We start from the raw sequence: 27,209 nt of genomic DNA, 5'->3' as shown, positions 1-27,209 counted from the left end.
AAATTTACTCACCAACCACTAGGGCCAAAGATGAAGAAATAGAAGATTTTTATCAGCTGCTACAGTCTGAAACTGATCAAACATGCAATCAAGACGCATTGATAATTACCGGTGATTGGAATGTGAAAGTTGGAAACAAAGAAGAAGGATCAGTGGTTGGAAAATATGGCCTTGGTGATAGAAACAATGGCGGAGATCGAATGATAGAATTTTGCAAGACCAACGACTTCTTCATTGCAAATACCTTCTTTCACCAACATAAACAGCGATTATACACATGGACCTTGCCAGATGGAACACACAGAAATCAAATTGACTACATCTGTGGAAAGAGACAATGGAAAAGCTCAATATCATCACTCAGAACAAGGCCAGGGGCCGACTGTGGAACAGACCATCAATTGCTCATATGCAAGTTCAAGATGAAACTGAAGAAAATCAGAGGAAGTCCACGAGAGCCAAAATATGACCTTGAGTATATCCCACCTGAATTTAGAGACGATCTGAAGAATAGATTTGATGCATTGAAAGCTAGTGACCGAAGGCCAGAAGAGTTGTGGAATGACATCAAGGACATCATCCATGAAGAAAGCAAGAGGTCACTGAAAAGACAGGAAAGAAAGAAAAGACCAATATGGATGTCACAGGAGACTCTGAAACTTGCTCTTGAGCGTCGATCAGCTAAAGCAAAAGAAAGAATTAATGAAGCAAAAGAAAAGAACAGAAGATTTCAAAGGGCCTCTGGAGAAGGCAAAGTATTATAGTGACATGTGCAAAGAGCTGGAGATGGAAAACCAAAAGGGAAGAACACGCTCGGCATTTCTCAAGCTGAAAGAACTGAAGAAAAAATTCAAGCCTCGAGTTGCGATAGTGAAGGATTCCATGGTGAAGATATTAAATGATGCAAGAAGCAGCAAAAGAAGTGGAAGGAACACACAGTCATTATACCAAAAAGATTTAGTCGATATTCAACCATTTCAAGAGGTGGCATATGATCAGGAACCGATGGTACTGAAGGAAGAAGTCCAAGCTGCTCTGAAGGCACTGGTGAAAAACAAGGCTCCAGGAACTGTTGGAATATCAGTTGAGATGTTTCAACAAACAGATGCAACGCTGGAGGTGCTCACTCGTCTATGCCAAGAAATATGGAAGACAGCTTCCTGGCCCACTGACTGGAAGAGATCCATATTTATGCCTATTCCCAAGAAAGGTGATCCAACAAAATGTGGAAATTATAGAACAATATCATTAATATCACATGAAAGCAAAATTTTGCGGAAGATCATTCAAAAACGGCTGCAGCAGTATATTGACAGGGAACTGCCAGAAATTCAGGCCGGTTTCAGAAGAGGACGTGGAACCAGGGATATCATTGCTGATGTCAGATGGATCCTGGCTGAAAGCAGAGAATACCAGAAGAATGTTTACCTGTGTTTTATTGACTATGCAAAGGCATTTGACTGTGTGGATCATAACAAACTATGGATAACACTGCGAAGAATGGGAATTCCAGAACATTTAATTGTGCTCATGAGGAACCTTTACATAGATCAAGAGGCAGTTGTTCGGACAGAACAAGGGGATACTGATTGGTTTCAAGTCAGGAAAGGTGTGCGTCAGGGTTGTATTATTTCACCATACCTATTTAATCTGTATGCTGAACAAATAATCTGAGAAGCGGGACTATATGAAGAAGAACAGGGCATCAGGATTGGAGGAAGACTCATTAACAACCTGCGTTTTGCAGATGGCACAGCCTCGCTTGCTGAAAGTGAAGAGGACTTCAAGCACTTACTAATGAAGCTCAAAGACCACAGCCTTCTGTATGGATTGCACCTCAACATAAAGAAAACAAAAATCCTCACAACTGGACTAATGAGCAGCATCATGATAAATGGAGAAAAGATTGAAGTTGTCAAGGATTTCATTTTAACTGGATCCACAATCAACAGCCATGAAAGCAGCAGTCAAGAAATCAAAAGACGCATTGCATTGGGCAAATCTGCTGCAAAGGACCTCTTCAAAGTGCTGAAGAGCAAAGATGTTACCCTGAAGACTAAGGTGTCCCTACCCAAGCCGTGGTATTTTCAATCACGTCATACTCATGTGGAAGCTGGACAATGAATAAGGAAAACCGAAGAAGAATTGACGCCTTTGAATTGTGATGTTGGCGAAAAATATTCAATATACCATGGACTGCCAAAAGAACGAACAAATCTGTCTTGGAAGAAGTGCGGCTAGAATGCTCCTTAGAGGTGAGGATGGCGAGACTGCGTACATTCTTTGGACATGTTGTCAGGAGGGATCAGTCCCTGGAGAAGGACATCATGCTTGGCAGAGTACAGAGTCAGCGGAAAAAAGGAAGACCCTCCACGAGGGGGATTGACACAGTGCGTGCAACAATGAGCTGAAGCGTAACAACGATTGTAAGGATGGCGCAGGAACAGGCAGAGTTTCGTTCTGTTGTGCATAGGGTCGCTATGAGTCGGAACCCACTCAACGGTACCTAACAACAACAACAACAACAACTGTTACTAGTCTTAGACTCACCCTAGCCTAATAGTGTCCTGCACATGAAAGATACACAAAGACGTTTAAAATTATGGAGCTGACTCCAAAGAACAGTGATAATTTGAGCCCCAGTATGCCTACAAATTTTTTATGCCTACAAAAGCTGCTACAGAAGGGATGAATTATTTCTCCCAGCACAAAGAAGAGATAAAAATAAGACTTACCAAGTATGTACAAAAAACAATGACCTGTATCCTGGGATTCCTAAAGAATCGGCGAAGGCACTGAGAATTCATGAGCAAAGAGCTTTGCAAATTCACAAATGCGTATTATTTCCATAAAAATAAAGATAACTTTTTCGTGTGAAAATTATGTTCCCATTTGACAATTTCCATACAAATTGTTCAGTGACATTAGTTACATTTATCACAATGTGTCAACATTCTCTTTGTGTTCAGTTTGTTCCCTTTTCAGTACTCTAGTTTCCCTGCTCCCTTTTATTCTCATCTCTGCTTATGAGTAATTGTTAACCCTTTGCTCTCACACTGATGGTTTTTAAGTAGAGCACCAATCTTATGGGCACTATCCTTCATTTTGTTTGCCACTCTGATATTTTTCTAATAGGTGATCTAAGGGGATAGGCTCAGCTCTAGGTTTAAAGAGTCTCAGGGCAATAGTCTCAGGGAGTCCATTGTTCTCTACTGTTCCATTTTGTCTGTTTTTATTACTTATTTATTTATATCTAGAATTTGAGCTCTGATCCATATTTTTCTCCCATTCTATCCAGGACCAACTACTGTGATCCCAGTAAGAAGCGTTAGTGATGATAGCCAGCCACCATCTATTTCTTCTGGTCTCAGGGTAGATGAGGCCATGGCTCATGTGGACTTGTTTATTCTCTGCACTTTTGATTACCTTCTTACTGTTTTGCTCCTGTCAAATACAGATCTGTAGTTGTGTCTTAGATGGCCACTCACAAGTTTTAAGACCCCAGGCCCTACTTACTTCACTAGGATGCAGATCTTGATTTTTGTGAACTATGTTATGCTGATTGACTGAGGTGTCCCATGAGACTATGCTCCTGAGCCTTCAAACTCAGAAAACCAAGTTGGAATGTATTTGGTTATGTCCGAGGAGTATCTATATTATCGTCTTCAATGAATATATGTGCCTGCACCCACATATTTGTATTTGCATGTACCTATAGATATTTCTCCCTCACTCATCTGTCAGTTTGTCGTACTGTGGAGGTTTGCATGTTTCTGTGATGCTGGAAACTATTCCACTAGAATTCAAATACCAGCAGGGTCACCCATGACAGGCAGGATTCAGCTGAGCTTCCAGACTAAGGTAGACTAGGAAGAAAGACCTGGCAGTCTACTTCTGAAAAGAATTAGCCAGTGAAAACCTTATGAATGTCAGCAGAACATTGTCTGATATAGTGCTGGAAGATGAAGCCTTGAGGTTGGAAGCCATTCAAAAGACAACTGGGGAAGAGCTGCCTTCTCAAAGTGGAGTCGGACTTAATGACCTGGATGGGGTCAAGCTTTTGGGACCTTCATTTGCTGATGTGGCACAACTCAAAATGAGAAAAAAAAGCTGCAAACATCCATTAATAATCAGAATGTGGAGTGTACAAATTATGAATCTAGGAATATTGGAAATCATCAAAAATGAAATGGAACACATAAACATCGATATCCTAGGCCTTAGTGAGCTGAAATGGACTGGTATTGGCCATTTTGAAAGGGACGATCATATGGCCTACTATGCTGGGAATGGCACTATGAAGAAGAATGGTCTTACATTCATCGTCAAAAAGAACACTTCAAGATTTATCTTGAAGTACAACACTTAGTAATAGGATAAAATTCATATGCCTACAAGAAACACCAGTTAATATGACTATTATTCAAATTTACACACCAACCACTAAGGCCAAAGATGAAGAAATTAAAGATTTTTGTCAAATTCTACAGTCTAAAATTGATCAAACACACACACATGATGCATTGTAAGTTACTGGTGATTGCAACACAGAAGCTGGAAACAAAGAGGAAGGATCAATAGTTGGAAAATATGGCCTGGCGATAGAAACCACATCAGAGATTGTATGATAGAATTTTGCAAAACCAACAACTTCTTCATGGCAAATACCTTTTTTCAAAAACATAAACAGTGACTATACACATGGACCTTACCAGATGAAATACACAGGAATCAAATTGACTACATCTGCGAAAAGAGAAGATGGAAAAGCTCAATATCGTCAGTCAGAACAAGGTCAGGTGCCGACTGGGGAAAAGACCATCAATTGCTCCTATGCAAGTTGAAGTTGAAGAAAATTAGAACACATCTATGAGAGCCAAAGTACAAACCTGAGTATATCTCACCTGAATTTAGAGACTGTCTCAAGAATAGATTTGACACATTAAACACTAACGACCTAACACCAGACAAGTTGTGGAATGACATCAAGAACATCATACATGAAGAAAGCAAGAGGTCATTAAAAAGGCAGAAAAGAAAAAAAAAAAAGACCAAATTGGATCTCAAAATTGACTCTGAAACTTGCCCTTGAATGCCCAGTAGCTAAAGCAATTGGAAGAAATGATGAAGTAAAAGAGCTGAACATAAGATTTCAAAGGATGGCTTGAGAAGACAAAGCATTATAATGACATGTGCAAATACCTGGAGATGGAAAACCAAAAGGGAAGAACAGGCTCAACATTTCTCAAGCTGATAGAAATGAAGAAAAAATTCAAGCCTCGAGTTTCAATATTGAAGGATTCTTTGGGGAAAATATAAATTGATCCAGGAAGCATGCAAAGAAGATGGAAGGAATACACAGAGTCACTATATAAAAAAAAAAATTGGTCGAGGTTCAACCATTTCGGGAGGTAGCATATGATCAGCATCCAATGGTACCGAAGGAAGAGATCCAAGCTGCACTGAAGGCCTTGGTAAAAAACAAGGCTCCAGGAATTGACAGAATACCAACTGAGATGTTTCAACTAACGGATGCAGCACTGAAAGTGCTCACTTATCTATGCAAAGAAATTTGTACTACAGCTACCTGGCCAACCGACTGGAAGAGATACATATTTATGCAGATTCCAAAGAAAGGTGATCTAACAAAATGCAGAAATTATCGAACAATATCATTAATATCACAAGAAAATAAAATTTTGCTGAAGATCCTTCAAAAGCGGCTGCAGGAGTACATTGACAGAAAACTACCAGGAATTCAAGCTGGATTCAGAAGAGGATGTAGAGAGAGGGATATCACTGCTGATGTCAAATGGATCCTGGCTGAAAGCAGAGAACACCGGAAAGATGTTTAACTGTGTGTGTTTTTTTTTTTAATTTATTGTGTTTTAGGTGAAGGTTTCCAAATCAAGTCAGTCTCTCATACAAAAAGCCACACACACCCTGCTGTGCACTCACAGCTGCTCTCTCCTTAATGAGACAGCACATTCCTCCTCTCCACCCTATATTCCCTGAGTGCATTCAACCAGCTACTCTCCCCCTCTTACTTATCATCTCGCCACCAGACGGGAGTCACTCACATAGTCCCATGTGTCTACTTGACCCACCAATTTCACTCCTCACAAGCATCATTGTCTATCTTATAGTCCAGGCCAATGCCTGTCTGAAGAATTGGTTTCGAGAATGGTTCCAATCTTGGGCTATCAAAGAGTCCGGGGACCAGACCGTCAGGGTCCCTCCAGTCTCAGTCAGACCACTAAGTCTGGTCTTTTTTATGAGAATTTGAAGTCTGCATCCCACTGTTCTCCTGCTCCCTCAGGGATTCTCTGTTATGTTCCCTGTCAGAGCAGTCATCTGTTGCAGCCGGGCACCATCCAGCTCCTCCAGTCTCAGGCTGATGTAGTCTCTGATTTTTGTAGCCCTTTCTATCTCTTGGGCTCATAATTACCTTGTGTCCTTGGTGTTCTTCATTCTCCTTTGCACCAGGTGGTTTCAGACCAATTGATGCATCTTAGGTGACTGCTCGCTAGCATTTAAGGCCCCAGATGCCACTAGCCAAAGTGGGGTGCAGAATGTTTTCTTAATGGATTTTATTATGCCAATTGACCTAGATGTCTCCTAAAACCATGGTCCCCAGACCCTTCTCCTGCTACTCTGGCTTTCAAAGCATTCAGTTTATTCAGGAAACTTCTCTGCTTTTGGCTTAGTCCAGTTCTGCTGACCTCTCCTGTATTGTGTGTTGTCTTTCCCTTCAACTAAAATAGTTCTTATCTACTATATAATTAGTGAATACCCCTCTCCCTCCCTCCCTCCCCACTCTTGTAACCATCAAAGTATATTTTCTTCTGTGTTTAAACTATTTCTTGAGTTCTTATATAATGGTCTCATACAATAGTTGTCTTTTTGCAACTGACTAATTTCACTGAGCATAATGATTTCCAGATTCCTCCATGTTATGAAATGTTTCACAGATTCATCATTTTTCTTTATCAATGAGAGTATTCCATTGTGTGAATATGCCATAATTTATTTATCCATTCATCTGTTGATGGGCACTTTGGTTACTTCCATCTTTTTGTTATTGTAAACAGTGCTGCAATAAACATGGGTGTGCATATATCTGTTAGTGTAAAGATTCTTATTTTGTCTAGGATATATTCCAAGGAATGGGATTGCTGGATCGTACTGTAGTTCTATTTCTAGCTTTTTTTTTAATAATTTTTATTGTGCTTTAAATGAAAGTTTACAAATAAAGTCAGTCTCTCACGTATAAACTTATATACACTTTACTACATACTCCCACTTACTCTCCCCCTAATGAGTCAGTCTGCTCCCTCCTTCCAGTCTTTCCTTTCATGACCGTTTTGCCAGTTTCTAACCCTCTCTACCCTCCCATCCCCCCTCTAGACAGGAGATCTCGACACAGTCTCAAGTGTCCACCTGATACAAGTAGCTCACTCCTCATCAGCGTCTCACTCCAACCCAACGTCCGGTCCAATCCATGTCTGATGAGTTGTCTTCAGGAATGGTTCCTGTCCTGGGCCAACAGAAGGTTTGGGGACCATGACCACCGGGATTCTTCTAGTCTCAGTCAGACCATTAAGTCTGGTCTTTTTATGAGAATTTGGGGTCTGCATCCTACTGTTCTCCTGCTCCCTCAGGGGTTCTCTGTTGTGCTCCCTGTCAGGGCAGTCATCTGTTGTGGCCAGGCACCATCTAGTTCTTCTGGTCTCAAAGTGGTAAGTCTTAGTTCATGTGGCCCTTTCTGTCTCTTGGGCTCATAATTATCTTGTGACCTTGGTGTTCTTCATTCACCTTTGATCCAGGTGGGTTGAGACCAATTGATGCATCTTAGATGGCTGCTTGTTAGCATTTGAGACCCCAGACACCACACTTCAAAGTGGGATGCAGAATGTTTTCTTATAGAATTTATTTTGCCAATTGACTTAGATGTCCCCTGAGCCATAGTCCTCAAAACCCCACCCTTCCTCTGCTGACCTTCGGAAAAAAAAAAAAAAGTATTCAGTTTATTCAGGAAACTTCTTTGCTTTTGGTCCAGTCCAGTTGAGCTGACCTTCCCTGTACTGAGTGTTGTTCTTACCTTCACCTGAAGTAGTTCATATCTACTATTTAATCAGTAAATAACCCTCTCCCACCCTCCCTCCCTCTCTCCCCCCTCTTGTAACCACAAAAGAATGTGTTCTTCTCAGTTTAAACTATTTCTCAAGGTCTTATAATAGTGGTCTTATACAATATTTGTCCTTTTGCATCTGACTAATTTCACTCAGCATAATGCCTTCCAGGTTCCTCCATGTCATGAAATGTTTCACAGATTCCTCACTGTTCTTTATCGATGCGTAGTATTCCATTGTGTGAATATACCATAATTTATTTATCCATTCATCCTTTGATGGACATCTTGGTTGCTTTCAGCTTTTTGCTATTGTAAGCAGTGCTGCAATAAACATGGGTGTGCATATATCTGTTCGTGTAAAGGCTCTTATTTCTTTAGGATATATTCCGAGGCGTGGGATTTCTGGGTTGTATGGTAGCTCTAGTTCTAACTTTTTAAGGAAACGCCAGATAGATTTCCAAAGTGGTTGTACCATTTGACATTCCCACCAGCAGTGTATAGAGTTCCAATCTCTCCACAGCCTCTCCAACATTTATTATTGTGTGTTTTTTGCATTAATGCCGGCCTTGTTGGAGTGAAATGGAATCTCATCGTAGTTTTAATTTGCATTTCTCTAATGGCTAATGATCGAGAGCATTTCCTCATGTATCTGTTAGCCGCCTGAATATCTTCTTTAGTGAATTGCGCGTTCATATCCTTTCCCCAGTTTTTAATTGGGTTGTTTGTCTTTTTGTGGTTTAGTTTTAATAGAATCATACAGATTTTAAAGATCAGGTGCTGGTTGGCGATGTCTTAGCTGAAAATTTTTTCCCAATCTTTAGGTGGTCTTTTTACTCTTTTGGTGAAGTCTTTAGATGAGCATAGGTGTTTGATTTTTAGGAGCTCCCAGTTATCTGGTTTCTCTTTGTCATTTTTAGTAATGTTTTCTATTCTGATTATGCCTCGTATTAGGGCTCCTAAGGTTGTCCCTATTTTTTCTTCCATGATCTTTATCGTTTTAGTCTTTATGTTTAGGTCTTTGATCCATTTGGAGTTAGTTTTTGTGCATGGTGTGAGGTATGGGTCCTGTTTCATTTTTTGCAAATGGATATCCAGTTATGCCAGCACCGTTTGTTAAAAAGACTATCTTTTCCCCAATTAACTGACACTGGGCCTTTGTCAAATATCAGCTGCTCATATGTGGATGGATTTATATCTGGGTTCTCAATTCTGTTCCATTGGTCTATGTGCCTGTTGTTGTACCAGTACCAGGCTGTTTTGACTACTGTGGCTGTATAATAGGTTCTAAAATCAGGTAGAGTGAGTCCTCCCACTTTCTTCTTCTTTTTCAGTACTGCTTTACTTATCTGAGGCTTCTTTCCCTTCCATATGAAGTTGGTGATTTGTTTCTCCATCACATTAAAAGATGTCATTGGAATTTGGATCGGAAGTGCATTGTATGTATAGATGGCTTTTGGTAGAATAGACATTTTTACTATGTTAAGTCTTCCTATCCATGAGCAAGGCATGTTTTTCCACTTATGTAGGTCCCTTTTAATTTCTTGCACTAGTACTTTGCAGTTTTCTTTGTATAGGTCTTTTACATCTTTGGTAAGATTTATTCCTAAGTATTTTATCTTTTGGGGGGCTACTGTGAATGGTATTAATTTGGTGATTTCCTCTTCGATGTTCTTTTTGTTGATGTAGAGGAATCCAAGTGATTTTTGTATGTTTATCTTGTTGCCTGAAACTCTGCCGAACTCTTCTTTTAGTTTCAGTAGTTTTCTGGAGGATTCCTTAGGGTTTTCTGTGTATAAGATCGTGTCATCTGCAAATGGAGATAATTTTAATTCTTCCTTGCGAATCCGAATGCCCTTTATTTCTTTGTCTAGCCTGATTGCTCTGGCTAGGACCTCTAGCACAATGTTGAATAAAGTGAAGAAAAGAGCGGTGATAAAGGGCATCCTTGTCTGGTTTCCATTCTCAAGAGAAATGTTTTCAGGCTCTCTCCATTTAGAATGTTGTTGGCTCTGTAAAAAAAAAATAGATGCCCTTTATTATGTTGAGGAAGTTTCCTTCAATTCCTATTTTGCTGAGAGTTTTTATCATGAATGGGTGTTGGACTTTGTCAAATGCCTTTTCTGCATCAACTGATAAGATCATGTGGTTTTTGTCTTTTATTTATATGGTGGATTACGTTAATGGTTTTTCTAATTATTTCTAGTTTTTTAAGGAAGTGCCAAATGGATTTCCAAAGTGGTTGTACCATTTTACATTCCCACCAGCAGTGTATAAGTGTTCCAGTCTCTCCACAACCTCTCTCACATTTATTATTTTGCATTTTTTGGATTAATGCCAGCCTTGTTGGAGTGGGATGGAATCTGGTTGTAGTTTTGATTTCCATTTCTCTAACGGCTAATGATAGTGAGCGTTTCCTGTTGTATCTGTTAAGTACGTGAATGTCTTCTTTGGTGAAGTGCCTGTTCATAGCTTCTGCCCATTTTTTAATTGGGTTATTTGTCTTTTCATTGTTGAGTTTTTGCAGTATCATGTAGATTTTAGAAATCAGACACTGATTGGAAACATCATAGCTAAAAACTTTTTCCCAGTCTGTAGGTAATCTTTTTACTCTTTTGGTGAAGTCTTTGGATGAGCATAGGTGTTTGATTTTTAGAAGTTCTTGGTTATCTAGTTTCCCTTCTGGTGTTTGTGCGTTGTTAGTAATGTTTTGTGTACTGTTTATGCCATGTATTAGATCTCGTAGCATGGTCCCTAATATTTCTTCCATGATCTTTATTGTTTTAGATTAAATATTTAGACCTTTGATCCATTTTGAGTTGGTTTTTGTGCATGCTGTGAGGTATGGGTCGTGTCTTATTTTTTTGCAGATGGATATCCGGTTATACCAGCACCATTTGTTAAAAAGGCTATCTTTTCCCCATTTAACTGACTTTGGGCCTTTGTCAAATATCAGCTGCTCATATGTGGGTGGATTTATGTCTACATTCTCAGTTTTGTTCCATTGGTCTATGTATCTCTTGATGTACCAGTACTGGGCTGTTTTGCCTACTATGGTGGTATAATATGTTCTAAAATCAGCTAGTGTGAGGTCTCCCACTTTGCTCTTCTATGTCAGTAATTCTTTACTTATCTGGGGCCTCTTTCTCTTCCATATGAAGTGGCTGATTTGTTCCTCCATCTCATTAAAAAGTGTCATTGGAATTTGGATCAGAATTGCATTGTCTCTATAGATTGCTTTCAGTAGAATAGATATTTTTACAATGTTGAGTCTTCCTATCCATGAGCAAGATATGTTTTTCCACTTATGTAGGTCTCTTTTTGTTTCTTGCAGTAGTGCCCTGTAGATTTCTTTGTATAGGTCTTTTACATCTCTGGTCAGGTTTATTCCTAAGTATTTTATCTTCTTGGGGGCTACTGTAAATGGTATTGATTAGGTGACTTCTTCATCAATGTTCTTTTTGTTGGTGTAGAGGAATCCAACTGATTTTTGTATGTTTATCTTGTATCCTGATAATTTGCTGAACTATTTTATTAGTTTCAGTAGTTTTCTTGAGTGTTCTTTTGGTTTTCTGTGATAAGATTACGTCATCTGCAAGTAGAGATACTTTTACTTATTCCTTACCAATTTAGATGCCCTTTTTTTCTTTATCTAGCCTAATTTCTCTGGCTATGACCTCCAGAACTATGTTGAATAAGAGTGGTGATAAAGGGCGTCCTCGTTTGGTTCTCATTCTCAAGAGGAATGCTTTCAGACTTTCTCCACTTAGGATGTTGTTGGCTAGTGTCTTTGTATAAATGCCCTTTATTCCATTAAGGAATTTCCCTTCTATTCGTATTTGGGTGAGAGTTTTTATCATGAATGGTGTTGGACTTTTTCAAGTGCCTTTTCTGCAGCAATTGATAAGTTCATGTGGTTCTTGTATTTTGTTTTATTTACATAATGGATTACATTGATTGTTTTTCTTATACTGAACAATTGCTGCATACCTGGTATGAAAACCACTTGGTCGTGGGGAATTTTTTTTTTATATATTTCTTGAATTCTATTGGCTAGAATTTTGTTGAGGATTTTTGCATCTAAGTTCATGAGGGATATAGGTCTGTAATTTTCTTTTTTAGTGGTGTCTTGCCCTGGTTTTGGTATCAGGGATATGCTGGATTCATAGAATGAGTTTGGGAATATTCCACCCTTTTCTATGCTCTGAACTACCTTTAGTAGTTGTGGTGTTAACTCTTCTCTGAATGTTTGCTAGGACTGTCCTGTGAAGCTGTCCGGGGCAGAGCTTTTTTTTTTTGGATGGGAGTTATTTAATTGCCTTTTCAATCTCTCTCTTTTTTTTATGGGTTTATTTACTTGTTCTACCTCCATTTATGGTAGTGTAGGTAGTGTGTTTCTAGAAATGCATCCATTTCTTCTACATTTTCAAATTTGTTAGAGTACAATTTTTCATAGTAATCTGACATGATTCCATTAATTTCAGTTGCTTCTCTTGTGATACCACCCATCTCATTTCTTATTCAGGTTATTTGCTTCCTCTCCTGTTTTTCTTTTGTCAGTTTGGTCAATGGTTTATGAATTTTGTTAATTTTTTCAAACAACCAGCTTTTGGTCTTCTTAACTCTTTTGATGGTTTTTCTGTTCTCTATTTCACTTAAGTCTGCTCTAATTTTTATTATTTGCTTTCTTCTGGTGCCTGTGGGTTTCTTTTGTTGCTCTCTTTCTATTTGTTCAAGTTGTAGGGATAATTCTCTCATTTTGGCCCTTCTTTTTGGATGTGTGCATTTATTGCTATGAATTGACCTCTTAGGAATGCTTCAGCTCTGTCCCAAACGTTCTGATAGGAGGTGTTTTCATTCTCATTGGATTCTATGAATTTCTATATTCCATCCTTAATTTCTTCTATAACCCAGTTGTTTTTGAGCAGGGTATTTTTCAGTTTCCAAGTATTTGATTTTTTTTCCCCACCTTTTCAGTTATTGATTTCTACTTTTATGGATTTATGGTCAGAGAAGATGCTTTGTAAGATTTAAATGTTACGGGTTCTGTTAAGGCTTCCTTTATGACCTAATATGTGTTCTGTTCTAGAGAATATTCCATGTGCAATAGAAAAGAAAGTATACTTGGCTGCTGTTTGGTGGAGTGTTCTGCATATGTCTATGAGGTCAAGTTGGTTGATTGTGGCATTTAGATCTTCCATATCTTTATTGAGCTTCTTTCTGGATATTCTGTCCTTCACTGAAAGAGGTGAGTTGAAGTCTCCTGGTATTATTGTGGAGCTGTCTATCTCACTTTTGAATGCTGCTAGGGTTTGTTTTATGTATCTTGAAGCCCCATCATTGAATGCATAAATATTTAATACCATTATATCCTCCTGGTATATTGTCGCTTTAATCATCAGATAGTGTCCTTCCTTATCCTTTGTGGTGGATATAACTTTAAGTCTATTTTGTCAGAAATTAATATTGCCATTCCTGCTCTTTTTTGGTTGTCATTTGCTTGATATATATTTTTTTCCATCCTTTGAGTTTTAGTTGTTTTTTTTGTCTTTAAGTCTTAGGTGTGTCTCTTGTAGGCAGCATATAGACGGATAGTGTTTTTTTAATCCATTCTGCCACTCCGTCTCTTTGTTGATGCATTCAGACCATTTAGTCCATTTACATTCAGCATGATTATGGATAGGAACGAGTTTAGTGATGTCATTTTCATGTCTTTTTTATGTGTTGTTGACAGTTTCTTTTTCCCACTTAATTTTTTGTGCTGCATAATTTTCCTATTTGTTGTTGTTGATTTTGTTTTTACTGAGTCTTTATTTTTTTTTTGTACTTTATTTTAACGAGTAGGATTGTTAGTCTCCTTTGTGGTTATCTTAATATTCACCCTTATTTTTCTATGTTTAAACTTAACTTTTATTTCTTTATATCGCCTTGACTTCCTCTCCATATGAAAGATCTATGACTACATTTCTTGGTTCCTCTTTATTGTTTTAATGTTGTAATCTTTCTCATAATGACATTGCCATTTCCCTGTTTTGAGTGTTTTTTTTATCCTGATTTATTTTTGTGATTTCCCTATCTGGGTTTACATGTGCTTGCTCTGTCCAGTGTTCTAGTCTTCAGTTGGTATCTGATTTTACTGATTTTTCTAACCAGAGAACTCCCTTTAGTATTTTTGTAGTTTTGGTTTGGTTTTTACAAATGCCCTAAATTTCTTTTATCTGAAAATGTCCTAATTTCGCATTCATATTTGAGAGACAGTTTTGCTGGATATACGATGCTTGGCTTTCATTTTTTTTTCCTTCAATGCTTTATATAAGTCATCCCATTCCCTTCTTGCCTGCGCAGTTTCTACTGAGTAGCCCGAGCTTATTCTTATTGGCTCTCTTTTGTAGGTGACTTTTTGTTTATCCCTAGCCGCTCTTAAAATTCTCTATCTTTGGCTTTAGCATGTGTGATTATAATATGTCTTGGTGACTTTCTTTTAAAATCTACCTAATGTAGAGTTCGATGAGTATCTTGGATAGATATCATCTCACCTTTCATGATATCAGGGAAGTTTTCTGCCAAAAAGTAACAATTCTCTCTGTATTTTCTCTTATCCCTCCCTCTTCTGGTACCTCAATCACTCGTAGGTTATTTCTCTTGATAGAGTCCCACATGATTCTTAGTTTCTTCATTTTTTTTTTTAATTCTTTTATCTGATTTTTCTTGGAATATATTGTTGCCCAGTGTTTTATATTCAGTCTCACTAATTCTGCTTTCCATTTCCTCAACTCTTCTCCTCTGTATTGAGTTATCTAATTCTGTAGTTTCATTGTTAATCTTCTGAATTTCTGATTGCTGTCTCTATATGGATTCTTAAAGTGTGTTAAATTTTTCATTATGTTCTTGAATAACCTTTTTAATTTCTTCAACTGCTTTATCTGTGTGTTCCTTGGCTTGTTCTGCATTTTGCCTGATATCCTTTCTGATCTTGTCCCTGATGTCCTGAAGAGTTCTGTGTATTAATCTTTTGTATTCTGCATCTGGTAATTCCAGGAAGACACTTTCATCTGGAATATTGCTTGACTCTTTGTTTCGAGAGCTTGTTGAAGAGATCATGATCTGCTTACTATGTGATTTGATATTGATTGTTGTCTCCTAGCCACCTATAAGCTATTGTATTAGTTTATTTTATGTTTACTTACTGTATCCTAGCTTCTTGCTTTGTTTTGATATGCCCAAATAGGCTGCTTTAGTGAGCTAGCTGGATTATTTTAGCCTTTGAAGCTCTAACGTCCTGTCACAGCTAGAGCTCTTACCAGGTATATGAGTCTAGGAGTTCATTCACTTTTCTTGTATGGATTCAGGTCAGGCATCCAGGTAGCTGGTCATCAAGTGTGTGGTACAGGCTCTGTCTTATAGTCTTAGAGGGGCAGGGGTGATTGGTGTAGACACAGGCATCAGGTTGCAGCTGGGGTTCACACTCTGAACAAGGCAGGGGGCTGACCACCATCCCCTGAGTGTCTGTGAGGAAAGTGCATCCCTGTTCCCTAGAGCGCACAGGTGGGTGGGTTGTGCAGCCAAACCATGGGCACCCGTTGCTTTTGGTTGTAAAGACTGGGAGGTACCACTTATCCCTGGACCCCTTTCATGGGTGGCTAGGTGGCATGGGTGGAGCCACCAATCCTTAAGCCCCTGATGTGGGTAAGTGAGGACCCTGTTTAATAGTCAAAATGGTGTCAAACATCAAAAACCTACCTCTCTCCTGCACAGCTGAAACAGTTGCAGTCTGCCAACAAGGGCCTATTTGCCTGAAATGGGACCACACAGGTCCATGCAAGGGTGAAAGGTATTTAACATTCGTGGACCATTTGTGCCTGGACAGAAGCTGCTTCTGTCCAGAGCTCCTCAGTTTAGTGGAGCTGGCAGGTTATCTTTACCCCCAATTGTTAATTTATTTCTTCTGCAAGGCTGGGAGAATGTCTCAGGGCAAGCAGCAGGACCTATCTCAGGCCCAGAGAAATCGACAGCCACTGAGGCTGGCTTGAGGGCTGGGGATGTGGTAAAATAAAAAGTACTTAGCTTTTTCCAAGAGTACTGTTCTTCTCTGGTTCTGGAGGTGTGAGTAGGCTGTGCAGTTTGCTGTCTCTCCCTGAGGAAACCATATCTGTAACACTACTGTCAGCCCTGCCATGGTCACTCCAGGGTGTCTTGCCTGAGTGTTCCTGCCGAGTCAGGTCCGGCAACCCTTCACCACTTCTGAACCATCTCTCCCTCTCCCTGCTGCTCAGTCCATTTTCTAACTTTGCCTTTGATGTTCAGGGCTTCTAGCTTGTTAAATATGCAACTGTTTCACTTGTTTTCTCTGGTCTTTGTTGTAAGAGGGATTACCAGAAGTGTCTGACTACTCCGCCATCTTGGTCACACCTCTGTCTTTCCATTTTTGTAAGTCTCTTTTTTTTTTCTTTTAGTCTCTTGTAGTCGTGTTTTATAATTTTCATTGTATAAGTCTTCTTCATCCTCGGTTAGGTTAATTCCTAGGTATTTTATCAGTTTGGGGGCTATTTTAAATGGTATTTTTTTATTTCTATTTCTAAGTAGTTTTTGTTAGTGTAGAGGAGCCCAACTGATTTTTGTTTGTTGATCTTGTACCCTGTAATGTTGCTAAGTTCTTCTATTAGTTCCAGCAGTTTTCTTGTGGAATTTTTAGGGTCTTCTATGAACAGGATCATGTCATCTGCAAATACAGATAGTTTTACTTCTTTCTTTCTGATTTGGATACTTTTTTAAATCTTTCTTGTCATATTTCTCTGGCCAGGACTTCCAGTACAATGTTGGATAAGAGTGGTGATAATGAGCATCCTTGTCTAGTTCCTGTTTTCAAGGGGAAAGCTCTCAGCTTTTCTCCAATGAGTATAATGTTGGCTGTTGGTTTTGTATATATGCTCTTAATTTTTTTGAGAAATTTCCCTTCTATTCCTATTTAAAGATATCTTTTGACAGTTACCATCTGATAGATAACATCCAGAACCATCAGGAACATAGATATTAACCAAGGACACATTGTACCAGATAGACTTAATCACTTTATTTTGCAACAAATTAGAATCATTATCAAATGAATGCCTTCATCAGGCATCCCTGAAGCTGTTAATAGGCAATTTCTGAATTGCCAGCGGGGACACAATTGGCCTCATAGCTGATTGGCTCTGACTGCCACATGCATGCTTAGAGGAATGAAAATAAGGAATGTTTTGATGATTGTTTCAAGCATAACAGAGTCAAATGATGGAGAGGATTATGGTTCAATTTATAAAGAAAAATACAAACCCTTAGGTACATAAAAGCTTTTTTCCAAATCCCCATATAGCCATAGTAGTAGAAGGTAAAAACAAATAAAACCATTAAAAGACCACTGCTGCCTAAGGCCAAATCTGTGGTGCTGACTGAGTTTGAATACATTAGCCATTTAATGCTGTTTTTATGCCCTCTCCCCTTTTGTGGTATTTGTCTCTTATCCATAGCTCCCCAAGTATCTTACGGCCTTATACTCTCCGGTGGTGATGCAAATTCCTTTACTGTGACCCTTTCCCCCAGCAATCAGGGCCCTGGACTTCTCTCTTCCTCTCCTCAACTCAGAATTGACCTGTTCTGTCTCCCGATCATCACAATGGCTAAATCCTCAACAGTCTTCATGGCTCTGACATTGAACAGGAAGAGGTGGAGGACTTACACCAGTATGAATTATTTACCTCTTCTGAGAGGGTCTGTGTAATTAATATAAAATGACTGAATCCCAAAGTGCAAATCTATGATGGTAGTTTTTTTCAGGCACATTAGCAAGCTAGGAAGGTGAGTTTTTCCTCTTAAAACAAAAGAAGCTAAAATAAAAATATAAGTCTCAGTGCTGGCTGTGTTGCTAGTTGACTGTGGCTTTGGACAAGTCACTTGGTTTCTGTGAAGTATGGTTTTCTTGCTTGAAAAAGTAGAAGTTAGTATATATTCTTTAATATATATTCCAATAATCCTGACTCAACAAATCTGAGCACATTCTCTACTCTACTTATTTCACCTCTGCATTAGCTTGCTCTAGTGGTCACCAATCACATTCATAGAGGGGTATGCCTGTATTTTCCAAGTTACATGCCACTGCTACCAACCAGATTTGCACACAACTTAGTGGAACTAATTCCACTGTGGTGAGAACTAAGTAAAGTATTATTGGCGAAAGTGATACGAGATTGTATCTGTGCAATATGAGAACAGGCCTACAAAGAGTACCTGTGGAATAAGATGTTTCTATTTTATAATGTGAAGAATATTGGACTTAAAGTCAGGCAAGTTGGGTTCAAATCCCAGGCCTACTACTTACTAGCTGTGTGACTGGCTGTAGGCAAATCCGTTAACTTCTTGAACATCTTTTCCCTGGTTTGTAAAACAAAAGTTAACTATCTCTAGTTTCCAAACCTGGAGTCCGGTACAAGGGTTAAATGAGAAAATGTATGTGAAGTCTCTAGCATAGAGTCTAGGAAATAGTAAAGGTTTAGTTCACATTACTGGACTCTGAATTGGAAATGGTAATTCCTCATTTTTTCATCTGAGAAAAAATCTTGACACAAATTAAATGTGTATAAACAAAATTAATGGGCTGTGTAGGATTGATCTGATAATAAAGATCTATAAACATATATCCTCCTCATAACATTATAAAAGAGTGAAAAGAATTTTAATCATTGTGAAGACCAAAGAAATCTCAAGAGGACATTCATGTGTAGATTTATTTGTTTCTGTTTAGAGACAAGGGGGAAAAAGTGGGAAAAAGAAAATTTTATTCTTCTTGTGGATTTTCTTCTCTCATAGGTCCCAGAGACTGTCATTATTGTTATTATTTTGTATTTATCAAAATAGAATGTTTTGGAAGCATTTGCAGCATACTTTACTAGATTTTCTAAAGTAATAACTCCTGGTACTTTTTAAAGAAGTTTTCAAACAAACAAACAAAAAACCTGTTGCCTTCGAGTCGATTCCAACTCATAGCAACCCTACAGGTTAAAGCAATATTGCTCCATAGGGTTTCCAAGGAGCACTAGTGAATATGAACTGCCAACCGTTTTGTTAGCAGCTAAACACTTACCTGCAGCTAGAGATCCTCATTAAAACACAAAGCAGTTTTGAACTTCCAATCTAGAATTTTACTCACAGAGATCTATATAATGAGGCAAAAGTTATATAATTGCTTTTGTCTCAATATAAGAACTGGACTGTTTAAAAACAAAACAAAGGAGATTCTTTTAATCATAAAAGAATCATGCATAACTTTGTTTCATGTTAAATAAGAATTTCATAAAATAAAAAGTTTAACTATGCATGAACTGGACACATTGTTGTGTGTTTGTCTACTGGTGACTTTAGCTTTGTACTATATTTAGATTCCAAAAGCAAGTTTCCATCAATCTAGAAAACTTATGTGAGTTCCTACTCAGAGTATTTGAGGAACTGTGCTAACAGCTAGGAGACCCAGAAACGAATTATACATCATGTCCGCCTTCAAAAGGCACACAAATTCCTTGTTGAGGAGATGGATGAAAGTAACTGAGTTTTCTAGCTTGAGGACTAATGGATTCTATTAACTAGGAGAAGAATGGCAAGAGGGGGAACACTTTTGGAAGTAAAGGATGAGTTTGATTTTGAATAGGTTGTATTTGACATGTCTGTCGGGCACCTATATGTCTATAGGGCCGCTATGAGTTGGAATCGACTTGAGGGCAACAGGTTTTTTTTTGTTGTTGTGGTTTTGTGGTACACCTAGATGGAGGGCTGTAGTATATAGATGAATGGTTTGGGGCTCAGGAAAAAATTCAGGTCTAGAGATATAGACTACTAAACCCTCTTCGTAGAGGGCATAGTTGAAGCCACAGGAGTAATATAATCATCCAGGAAGACTAAATGGAGATAAGAAAGGAAGCTGAGAATTGTGTGTTGAGGAATACCCTGAAGTAGCAGACAGAATAAGAGGATCTACAGTAAAAGAATGGAAATTTCCAATAAATGTAACTGATTGAACCTAAGCATCTAATTTTATTCCCTCCTGAAACCACTTTAATACAGAAGTATGGATTTTTTAGATGTATAAAACCACAAATACAAAGAGAAAAAGAAGCAAGACTACAACAACACAATTTTGGAAGCTAGAAAGTAGATGGTCGAGTGGCAACTAAATTAATAGCTAAAATAATTGAAAGTGATTGTCCCTAGGAAGTGGAGGGGAGAGTTACATGGGGGCTAATCATTTTTCTAAGTTTTTCATGACAAGCCTTGTAAAACTCTGGGGACCAACATGCAAGTATATCTAGATTGAGGAGGAAATTGAAGGTGAAGAGTTGGAGACATTAAATATTCTTTGGTTATGAAAGGAATGATACAGATGTGTCTTGAGGAGTAGGAGGGGGAGTAAAAGCTTTGGCATCTATGTAAAACAGTTGAGACTGAAGCACATTTACAAGCTGTGAGGAACGATGGGAAGAGTTCAAAAGAGGTTCAATGATATAGGAGAGAAAAAGAAAAAAAGGATGAATTACTACAAGGACACTGAATGGGAAGCCCAAAGATAATTGTCACCTGGGGACATTTTTTTGGGAATGGATATGTAGGTCATCTGCTCTAAGTAAGGAGGCCAGAAGTGAGGGCTTGAAAAAAGAAATAAAAGTTTGGAACAGATGCTGTGGGAAATGGAAGAAGGAGCCAACAACTATGGATGATAGAAGGATTAAGGTCCAGCTGAGGTTGGAAAGCACTCATTTGTAGTGGAGCCAATTAACTTGGATATGCAATTTTCCCCCAGATGGATCTTCAGCAGCCTTGGAACAAGAACAGGCAAAGTGGACCACTGAACTGAGCCAGGACTGGGCTGGGGTTACCAATGCTGAGATGGAAGGTGAAGGAACTGAAGAAATTGAAAAAGCTTTTGAAAGTGTCACTGAAATAGGGTCCAGAACAAGGAGGAAGAGAGAAGGCAGGGTGTGGCTGGTAGCTTAAGAGATTAAGTGAGAGGGAAGGGAATGGGGGTCATAATAGAGACCAATTGGATTGACCATAAAACCATTCTTCAGTGTTTCAGACACAAGTTCAGGTGAGTATTGCCTCTGGGCCAAATCTCTGAGCTGGTTTAGCTGGATAGCTGGCAATTTTCTAGTAAGTGCAATGTTAATGATGCTTAAATGACTAATTGCTTTTTACCATGAGTTACTTCACTGTGGTGATCTTTATTCCAGTTTTCCCATTGTTCTTATGCATTTCTTTCAATTTATTTTAGCCAATCCAGCCCGGGGGCAGGGGATGGGAAAGTATGTATTTGATAATCTCCTTTGATGTATTACTCCAGGTTTTGCTTTGCTTCCAAGAACCTTTATTGTAGGGAACACAAAGAACTTTTAAAAACTATCAATTTTCTGAAGATCACAAAGTACAGCCTAACCTGAAAAGTAATTTGATTTAATCCCAATTTTAGTCCACTTTTTTTTTTAGAGTGCAGCTGCTTCCCTCATCAGTCTGAAGATACATACATCCTTTTGCCCAGATTGCTGTGTACCATTTTCAGGCTCTGATTTTACAGCAATAGGGAAGTGGGAGGCTACATTCACCATAGAATGCAGGAGGCTTAGGATCTATTGATTCCCAATTCATGTATGCCTCCTCCAGCCTTCTAGATCATGTCACCAGGGTATCAGAAGAAGCTGTTATTTCTACCCACAAAGCTGTGGAGTATGCATACAGGTTTGTGTTAGTAATAATTAACTGGCTAGAAAAAAAGGGTAGAACTCTACAAAAAGAGTAGGAATAAATTCTTCAGCCTCCTTCCCTCCCTCTAGTTATGGGAAAATGTCCTATATTCCCTGACTTTACTTCTTCATTATCAAATGGTTTACTTAGATAAATTTTTTGTGGGGGAAATATTCCCAATTATTTTAAGATTACTGACTGTGACACATTACAACACAATCTATAATCAGGTTTCAACTAAACCAAGATAATCTAGTCCTGTTTAAAATGAAAAGAAGGCTTTGGGCTTACCTTGGATCTAAATTATCACCGCTGAAAAAGCCCTTCAAGAACTAATTGAATGTCCCTTGAGAACACAAATCAAGACTTATATGCAAATGACATCAGCCGGCTGGCTAGTTCTTTGCTAATTCTGACCTACATTTATTTTCTAACCTCACTCTCAGTTTGCAAAACAAAGAAAAGAAAACTGTGCAAACTATGTTCCACGAAGCTTAAATGTAGGACACTTGTTCTCCTTTCTGTTTAAGATAGAGGAAAAACGTGTGCTTTTGCCACCCCTGTGGAATATTCTAACTCTGACTCTAAATGAATTCAACCCACTGAGCTGTTGCATTTTACTTTTGACTCTTGTATCCTGTTATTTGTTTCCCATTTATGACCATGGCACTTCTTTCCATACTAGATCTTTTGGTTTATGGACTTTCATTCCTCAAAGTGCAAGACACCAGGAAGAAAAAGGTTTTTAAAAAATCTGACATATACCGTTTGAGCATAGAGAGGCCCATTCTAAGACATGGACGTTACAAAAACAATCCTCTCTTATTATAAACCAGAGTTTTCTGGGGGTGGGGGTAGGAGAATCTCTCCAGTTGCAATTTTTATAATTATAAAGAAAGACAGAAGTCACTTTTGTATATATATATATGTATATGCACATGTCAATTTTTGTCAAAAAATTAAACAATTCTAATATATTAGGAGGATTACAAGACTACTATATTTTAAAATGTTTGTAGGTTAGTTTTTCAAGAAGAACAAACAGCTTCATCTAATGGATCAAGAACATTCACTATAAAAGAAGCCAAAAAGTAGGTCTTTCAAGACTATTTGCAATAGAAAAAAGTATCCAAAAGACAGTCTTTTTGTAGGAAGGCTGGAAATCTTTTCTGGGTAATTTAAACTGTTCTCCAGTGAAGCATGGCCAATTTATTATTGAAGGCAGTAATATAAACTGAAATAAAACTGCAAAGTGTATTGTTGATAGAGTTTTTTTCCCAGAAATCTATAATAAGTCTGATTTATGTCTATGCAGATCCGATGTGCTGGTAAGTCACTAAAATTAAATTTAGAGAGGCAATTTAGGGTTAAGGACTTGAGCCCTAACTATAAGACCACAGTAAACTAGAATACAAAATAACTGCCAGTCTAGTTAGTAACATGATTATCTTAACAAAAGGCATCTACTTGCTTAGATCATATGTGGTATGATTTGGAGAATCCTAGACACACAATCCTGATCCAAAATATCTCCCTAGAAGCCTGCTTTGGTGACTGAAATTTCTACCATGGCTGTCTCTCCTTTGGGTTAATGGTATTATGACAATACTTCTACTTAGAAGAGGTAATACATGAATAACAATGATCAAATTAATATGGCTTCATTATCCATTCCTGAGGAGAGAGAAGAGCTCTGACAATAATGGTAAAAAAAAAAAAACCCAAGGTTGAACATGTAAAATAGAGCAATGGGTAAGACGAAGGTCTGAGTTTGTTGTTGCGTTCCACTTGGAAGGGAAGCCTGAGTGCTAAGGACATGAGAGTTGGAGGGACCCTAAAAGGAAAAGTAGAACACCATAGAATCCATGATGTGATGAAAAGAGCATTAGGCTGGAAGTCAGAATACCTAGTTCTCTTTCCTTTTCTGGAAATTATTTCCTGTAATCTTGGGTAAATTCCTGGAATTCTCTATATTCAGATTTCTCCATCTATCAAAAGAGGGTAAGGTGGATGGAATAAGTAATCTCTGAAGTCCTGTTTAGCACTGTTCTAACATTAATCAGGAGTATGGACACAGTAGACCTGAAGGCAAACTAGCTATTTCACCATTTTGCCTAGACTCAGTGCTAACTTCTGGGCCACAAATAACATTCTGTGGAGACACTATTTAAACAGGAAGAAACAAAGCAGATTATCCTTTAAAGGAACCCATTCCAATGAGTAACAACATATAATATCAAAGAAATCATTCTTTTTCTCCCCTTGCTCTTCCTACTCTGTGCCTATATGGTCCTTTTCTTTTTCTCTTCATATATTTTGGGGTAACACCTCACCGCTTCCTGAATCTGCCTATTGTCTTTAGCAAATCAATCGGCATTTAGGTCCATGTTTTCAAGAAACTGAAGCCCCTGATTTAGTTTAGAAAACTAAATCTATATAGCACTGTTTTGAACAGTAAACCATAAAATGGAATATCTGTTAGTGAATATCCAAGAATGATAACATCAGCAAATTACAGGCTGCAACATTGTATTTAGTACACATTACTAAGGATAAAAAAAAATTTTTTTTTAGGTACACACACACACAAAAAGGATGGCCATAAGTGTGGTTCATCCTAACCAGACTACATTGTAAGTAGGGGGCTACTTATTAGAGATTGTACAGGTGAAGTATCCTACTGTAGGAAACTATGAATTAGAGAATTGCAGTCATTTGTTGTTGAAATGCTTCATGGGAAAAGTTGTGGCACATGGCTAATGTTGTGGCAATTGGTTAATGTTAATTGGTTAAAATTTGTGGCAATTGGTTAATGTTGCCCGGTTAAGGAAAAGGCTGTGTCATGCTATTGATCCATCCACAGGTTCTGTTTGTAAAATGATAACACAGTTACTGACATATGCACCTCCTAAAAACAAGATGAAACTCCAGACTGAGTAGCAAGGATTAATATTTTAATGAAGAGTGCATCTATGGCAGTCCTTGCTTATCAGCACCAAAACAAAAAATCAAACCCATTGCTCTTGAGTCAGTCCGGGCTCATAGCGACCATATAGGACAGAGTAAAACTGCCCCATGGGGCTTCCAAGGAGCACCTGGTAGATTCCAACTGCCAACCTTCTGGTTAGCAGCCAAGCTCTTAACCACTGCGCCACCAGGGCTATCATTTTGAGCTTTTTTTCCCCCTCTTTTGCACTTATGTCAGACACAGGAATAAGAAAATATACAGAGAAGGATTTTCATAAGGATCACATACTGCATAAATAACATCTTGCACTTATCATGTACAAAGGTGCTATTTATGCAGTATGTGACCCGTATGGAAATCATTCAGTGCATATTTTCTCATTCCTGTGTCTGACTTAAGTGCAAAAGAGGAAAAACAAACAAACAAACAAACTCAAAACAGAAGGATAGGCTGTGTCTTCAGAATCTTGCAGCTTTTTATGTATGAGGGCAATGTGTTGTGCTGAAGCCTTGCCTAAAAAATTGTGAAAATACCTAGACATAATGTCCAAACTTTTGATATTATATTAAGGTCTAATGTAAAGCCAATGACTTTTTTAAATCCTTGAATATGTTAGTTTGCAAAGCCAAATAATATATATGAAGACCAAAGTGGTTTACATGGTAACATAGGTAACATACCATTATGAGCAGCAGCTGGTAATTGAAGTACCTGAGGATATGGATGTGGTAAACACTCTTCCATAATTTTCTACTCCCAATGTTCTTGGTTATGCAAGACTTCCATATGTGGAGGTGTTGTGTAAAAACTGATGGGTAGGAGAAACCTTCATCTAGCCAAATATGAGTTTATGACAACTTGGTATTACAAAATGAAATTAGAATACTGTCAGAAAACTTTAATAGCAAAGGAATTGTTACTATAGATGATTCAATTGTGAGAGGCAATACTTTTCCAACTATAATAAAATTTCTCAAAGAATCTCTTGCAAAAGAGGTATGTATTTGAGCAGCTTCGTCATCAAAAGATTCCCATACTTTGTGGGAATAAACATCCCCACAAAAGAATACTTATTGTTAATCAACCAATATTTTATCAACATGCAGAATATCCAGGAGCAAACAGTGTTGTGTATTTCAATAAAAGAACTTGTTTCATCTGTATGAAAAGGGCTTTTTTTGGACTTTAGATGAAGGTTTACAGAACAAACTAGCTTCTCATTAAACAGCACACATACTGTTTTATCACACTGGTTAACAACTTAACGACATGTCAGTGCTCCCCCTTCTCAAACTTGGGTTCCCTATTACCAGATTTTCTGTCCCCTCATGCCTTCTAGTCCTTGCCCCTGGGCTAGTGTGCCCCTTTAGTCTTGCTTAGGCTTAACATTCTTTTTTAAACCACAGATAATGGGGTTTTTTTTGTTGTAGATAATGGAAAAGCAAGAGATCATGATTCCGGAAAATAGGAATGTCTAAAATGTTTTGAAAATAAGGGTACTTGTACGGCTTGTCTCACTGGGGAATACATTGTAGAAGTGGAATAGTAGCTGATACGATATTTTGTTTTAAAATATAAATTGTTCAAAAAGTTATAGCCTTATTAAAGGATGATTGTTATTCAGTTGATACCATGTAAAGTAATCCCACAGGCTTATGTTTTACCTTTGTAAGTTTTAAGATTTTTCTGAAAAGGATACCAACGTGCTTTGATTAATTTAATAATCTCAGACAAATATTTTTATTATCTAGGAACTTAGGAAGAAGCCCTGGTGGCGCAGTGGTGAAGCACTTGGCTGCTAACCAGAAGTCGGCAATTTAAACCCACCAGCCCCTTTGTGGGAGAAAGATGTGGTAGTCTGCTTCCATAATGATTACAGCCTTGGAAACCCTGTGGGGCAGTAAAATTCTGTTCTACAGGGTCACTATGAGTCGGAAACGGCTCGACGGCAACGGGTTAGGCACTTAGGTAGTCCTTTCAGTTTTAGTAAAACTCTGAGGCTACAAATTATGAGATCATGTACATTTAATTTCAGATCACCAACAACAATTCAAAGAATAGGTAAATTTCTATTTTAGAGGGGAATATCAGGTATCATACCTTGCAAGAATTACTGTAAAATTTTGTGAGGTATTTTTTTTTAATTATTGTGCTTTAAGTGAGTTTACAAATCAAGTCAGTCTCTCACACAAAAATTTATACACCTTGCTATATACTCCTAGTTGCTCTTCCCCTAATGAGACAGCACACTCCTCTCCGCTCTCTATTTTCATGTCCATTTGGCCAGCTTCTGACCCCCTCTGCCCTCTCATCTCCCCTCCAGATAGGAGCTGCTGACATAGACTCATG

General features: G+C 38.2%; 1 pseudogene; it reads left to right on the top strand.

The window, feature by feature from the left end:
* LOC135228942 (amidophosphoribosyltransferase-like) overlaps window positions 1–26,074 on the top strand; it is a 50,845-nt pseudogene extending 24,771 nt beyond the window's left edge.
* The last annotated feature ends 1,135 nt before the right edge of the window (window positions 26,075–27,209 follow it).

The sequence above is a fragment of the Loxodonta africana genome, chromosome X (genome assembly GCF_030014295.1).
Source record: "Loxodonta africana isolate mLoxAfr1 chromosome X, mLoxAfr1.hap2, whole genome shotgun sequence".
Taxonomy (NCBI): Eukaryota; Metazoa; Chordata; class Mammalia; order Proboscidea; family Elephantidae; genus Loxodonta; species Loxodonta africana.
The sequence above is the reverse complement of the archived record's forward strand: the minus strand, read 5'-3'. Positions and strand labels throughout refer to the sequence as shown.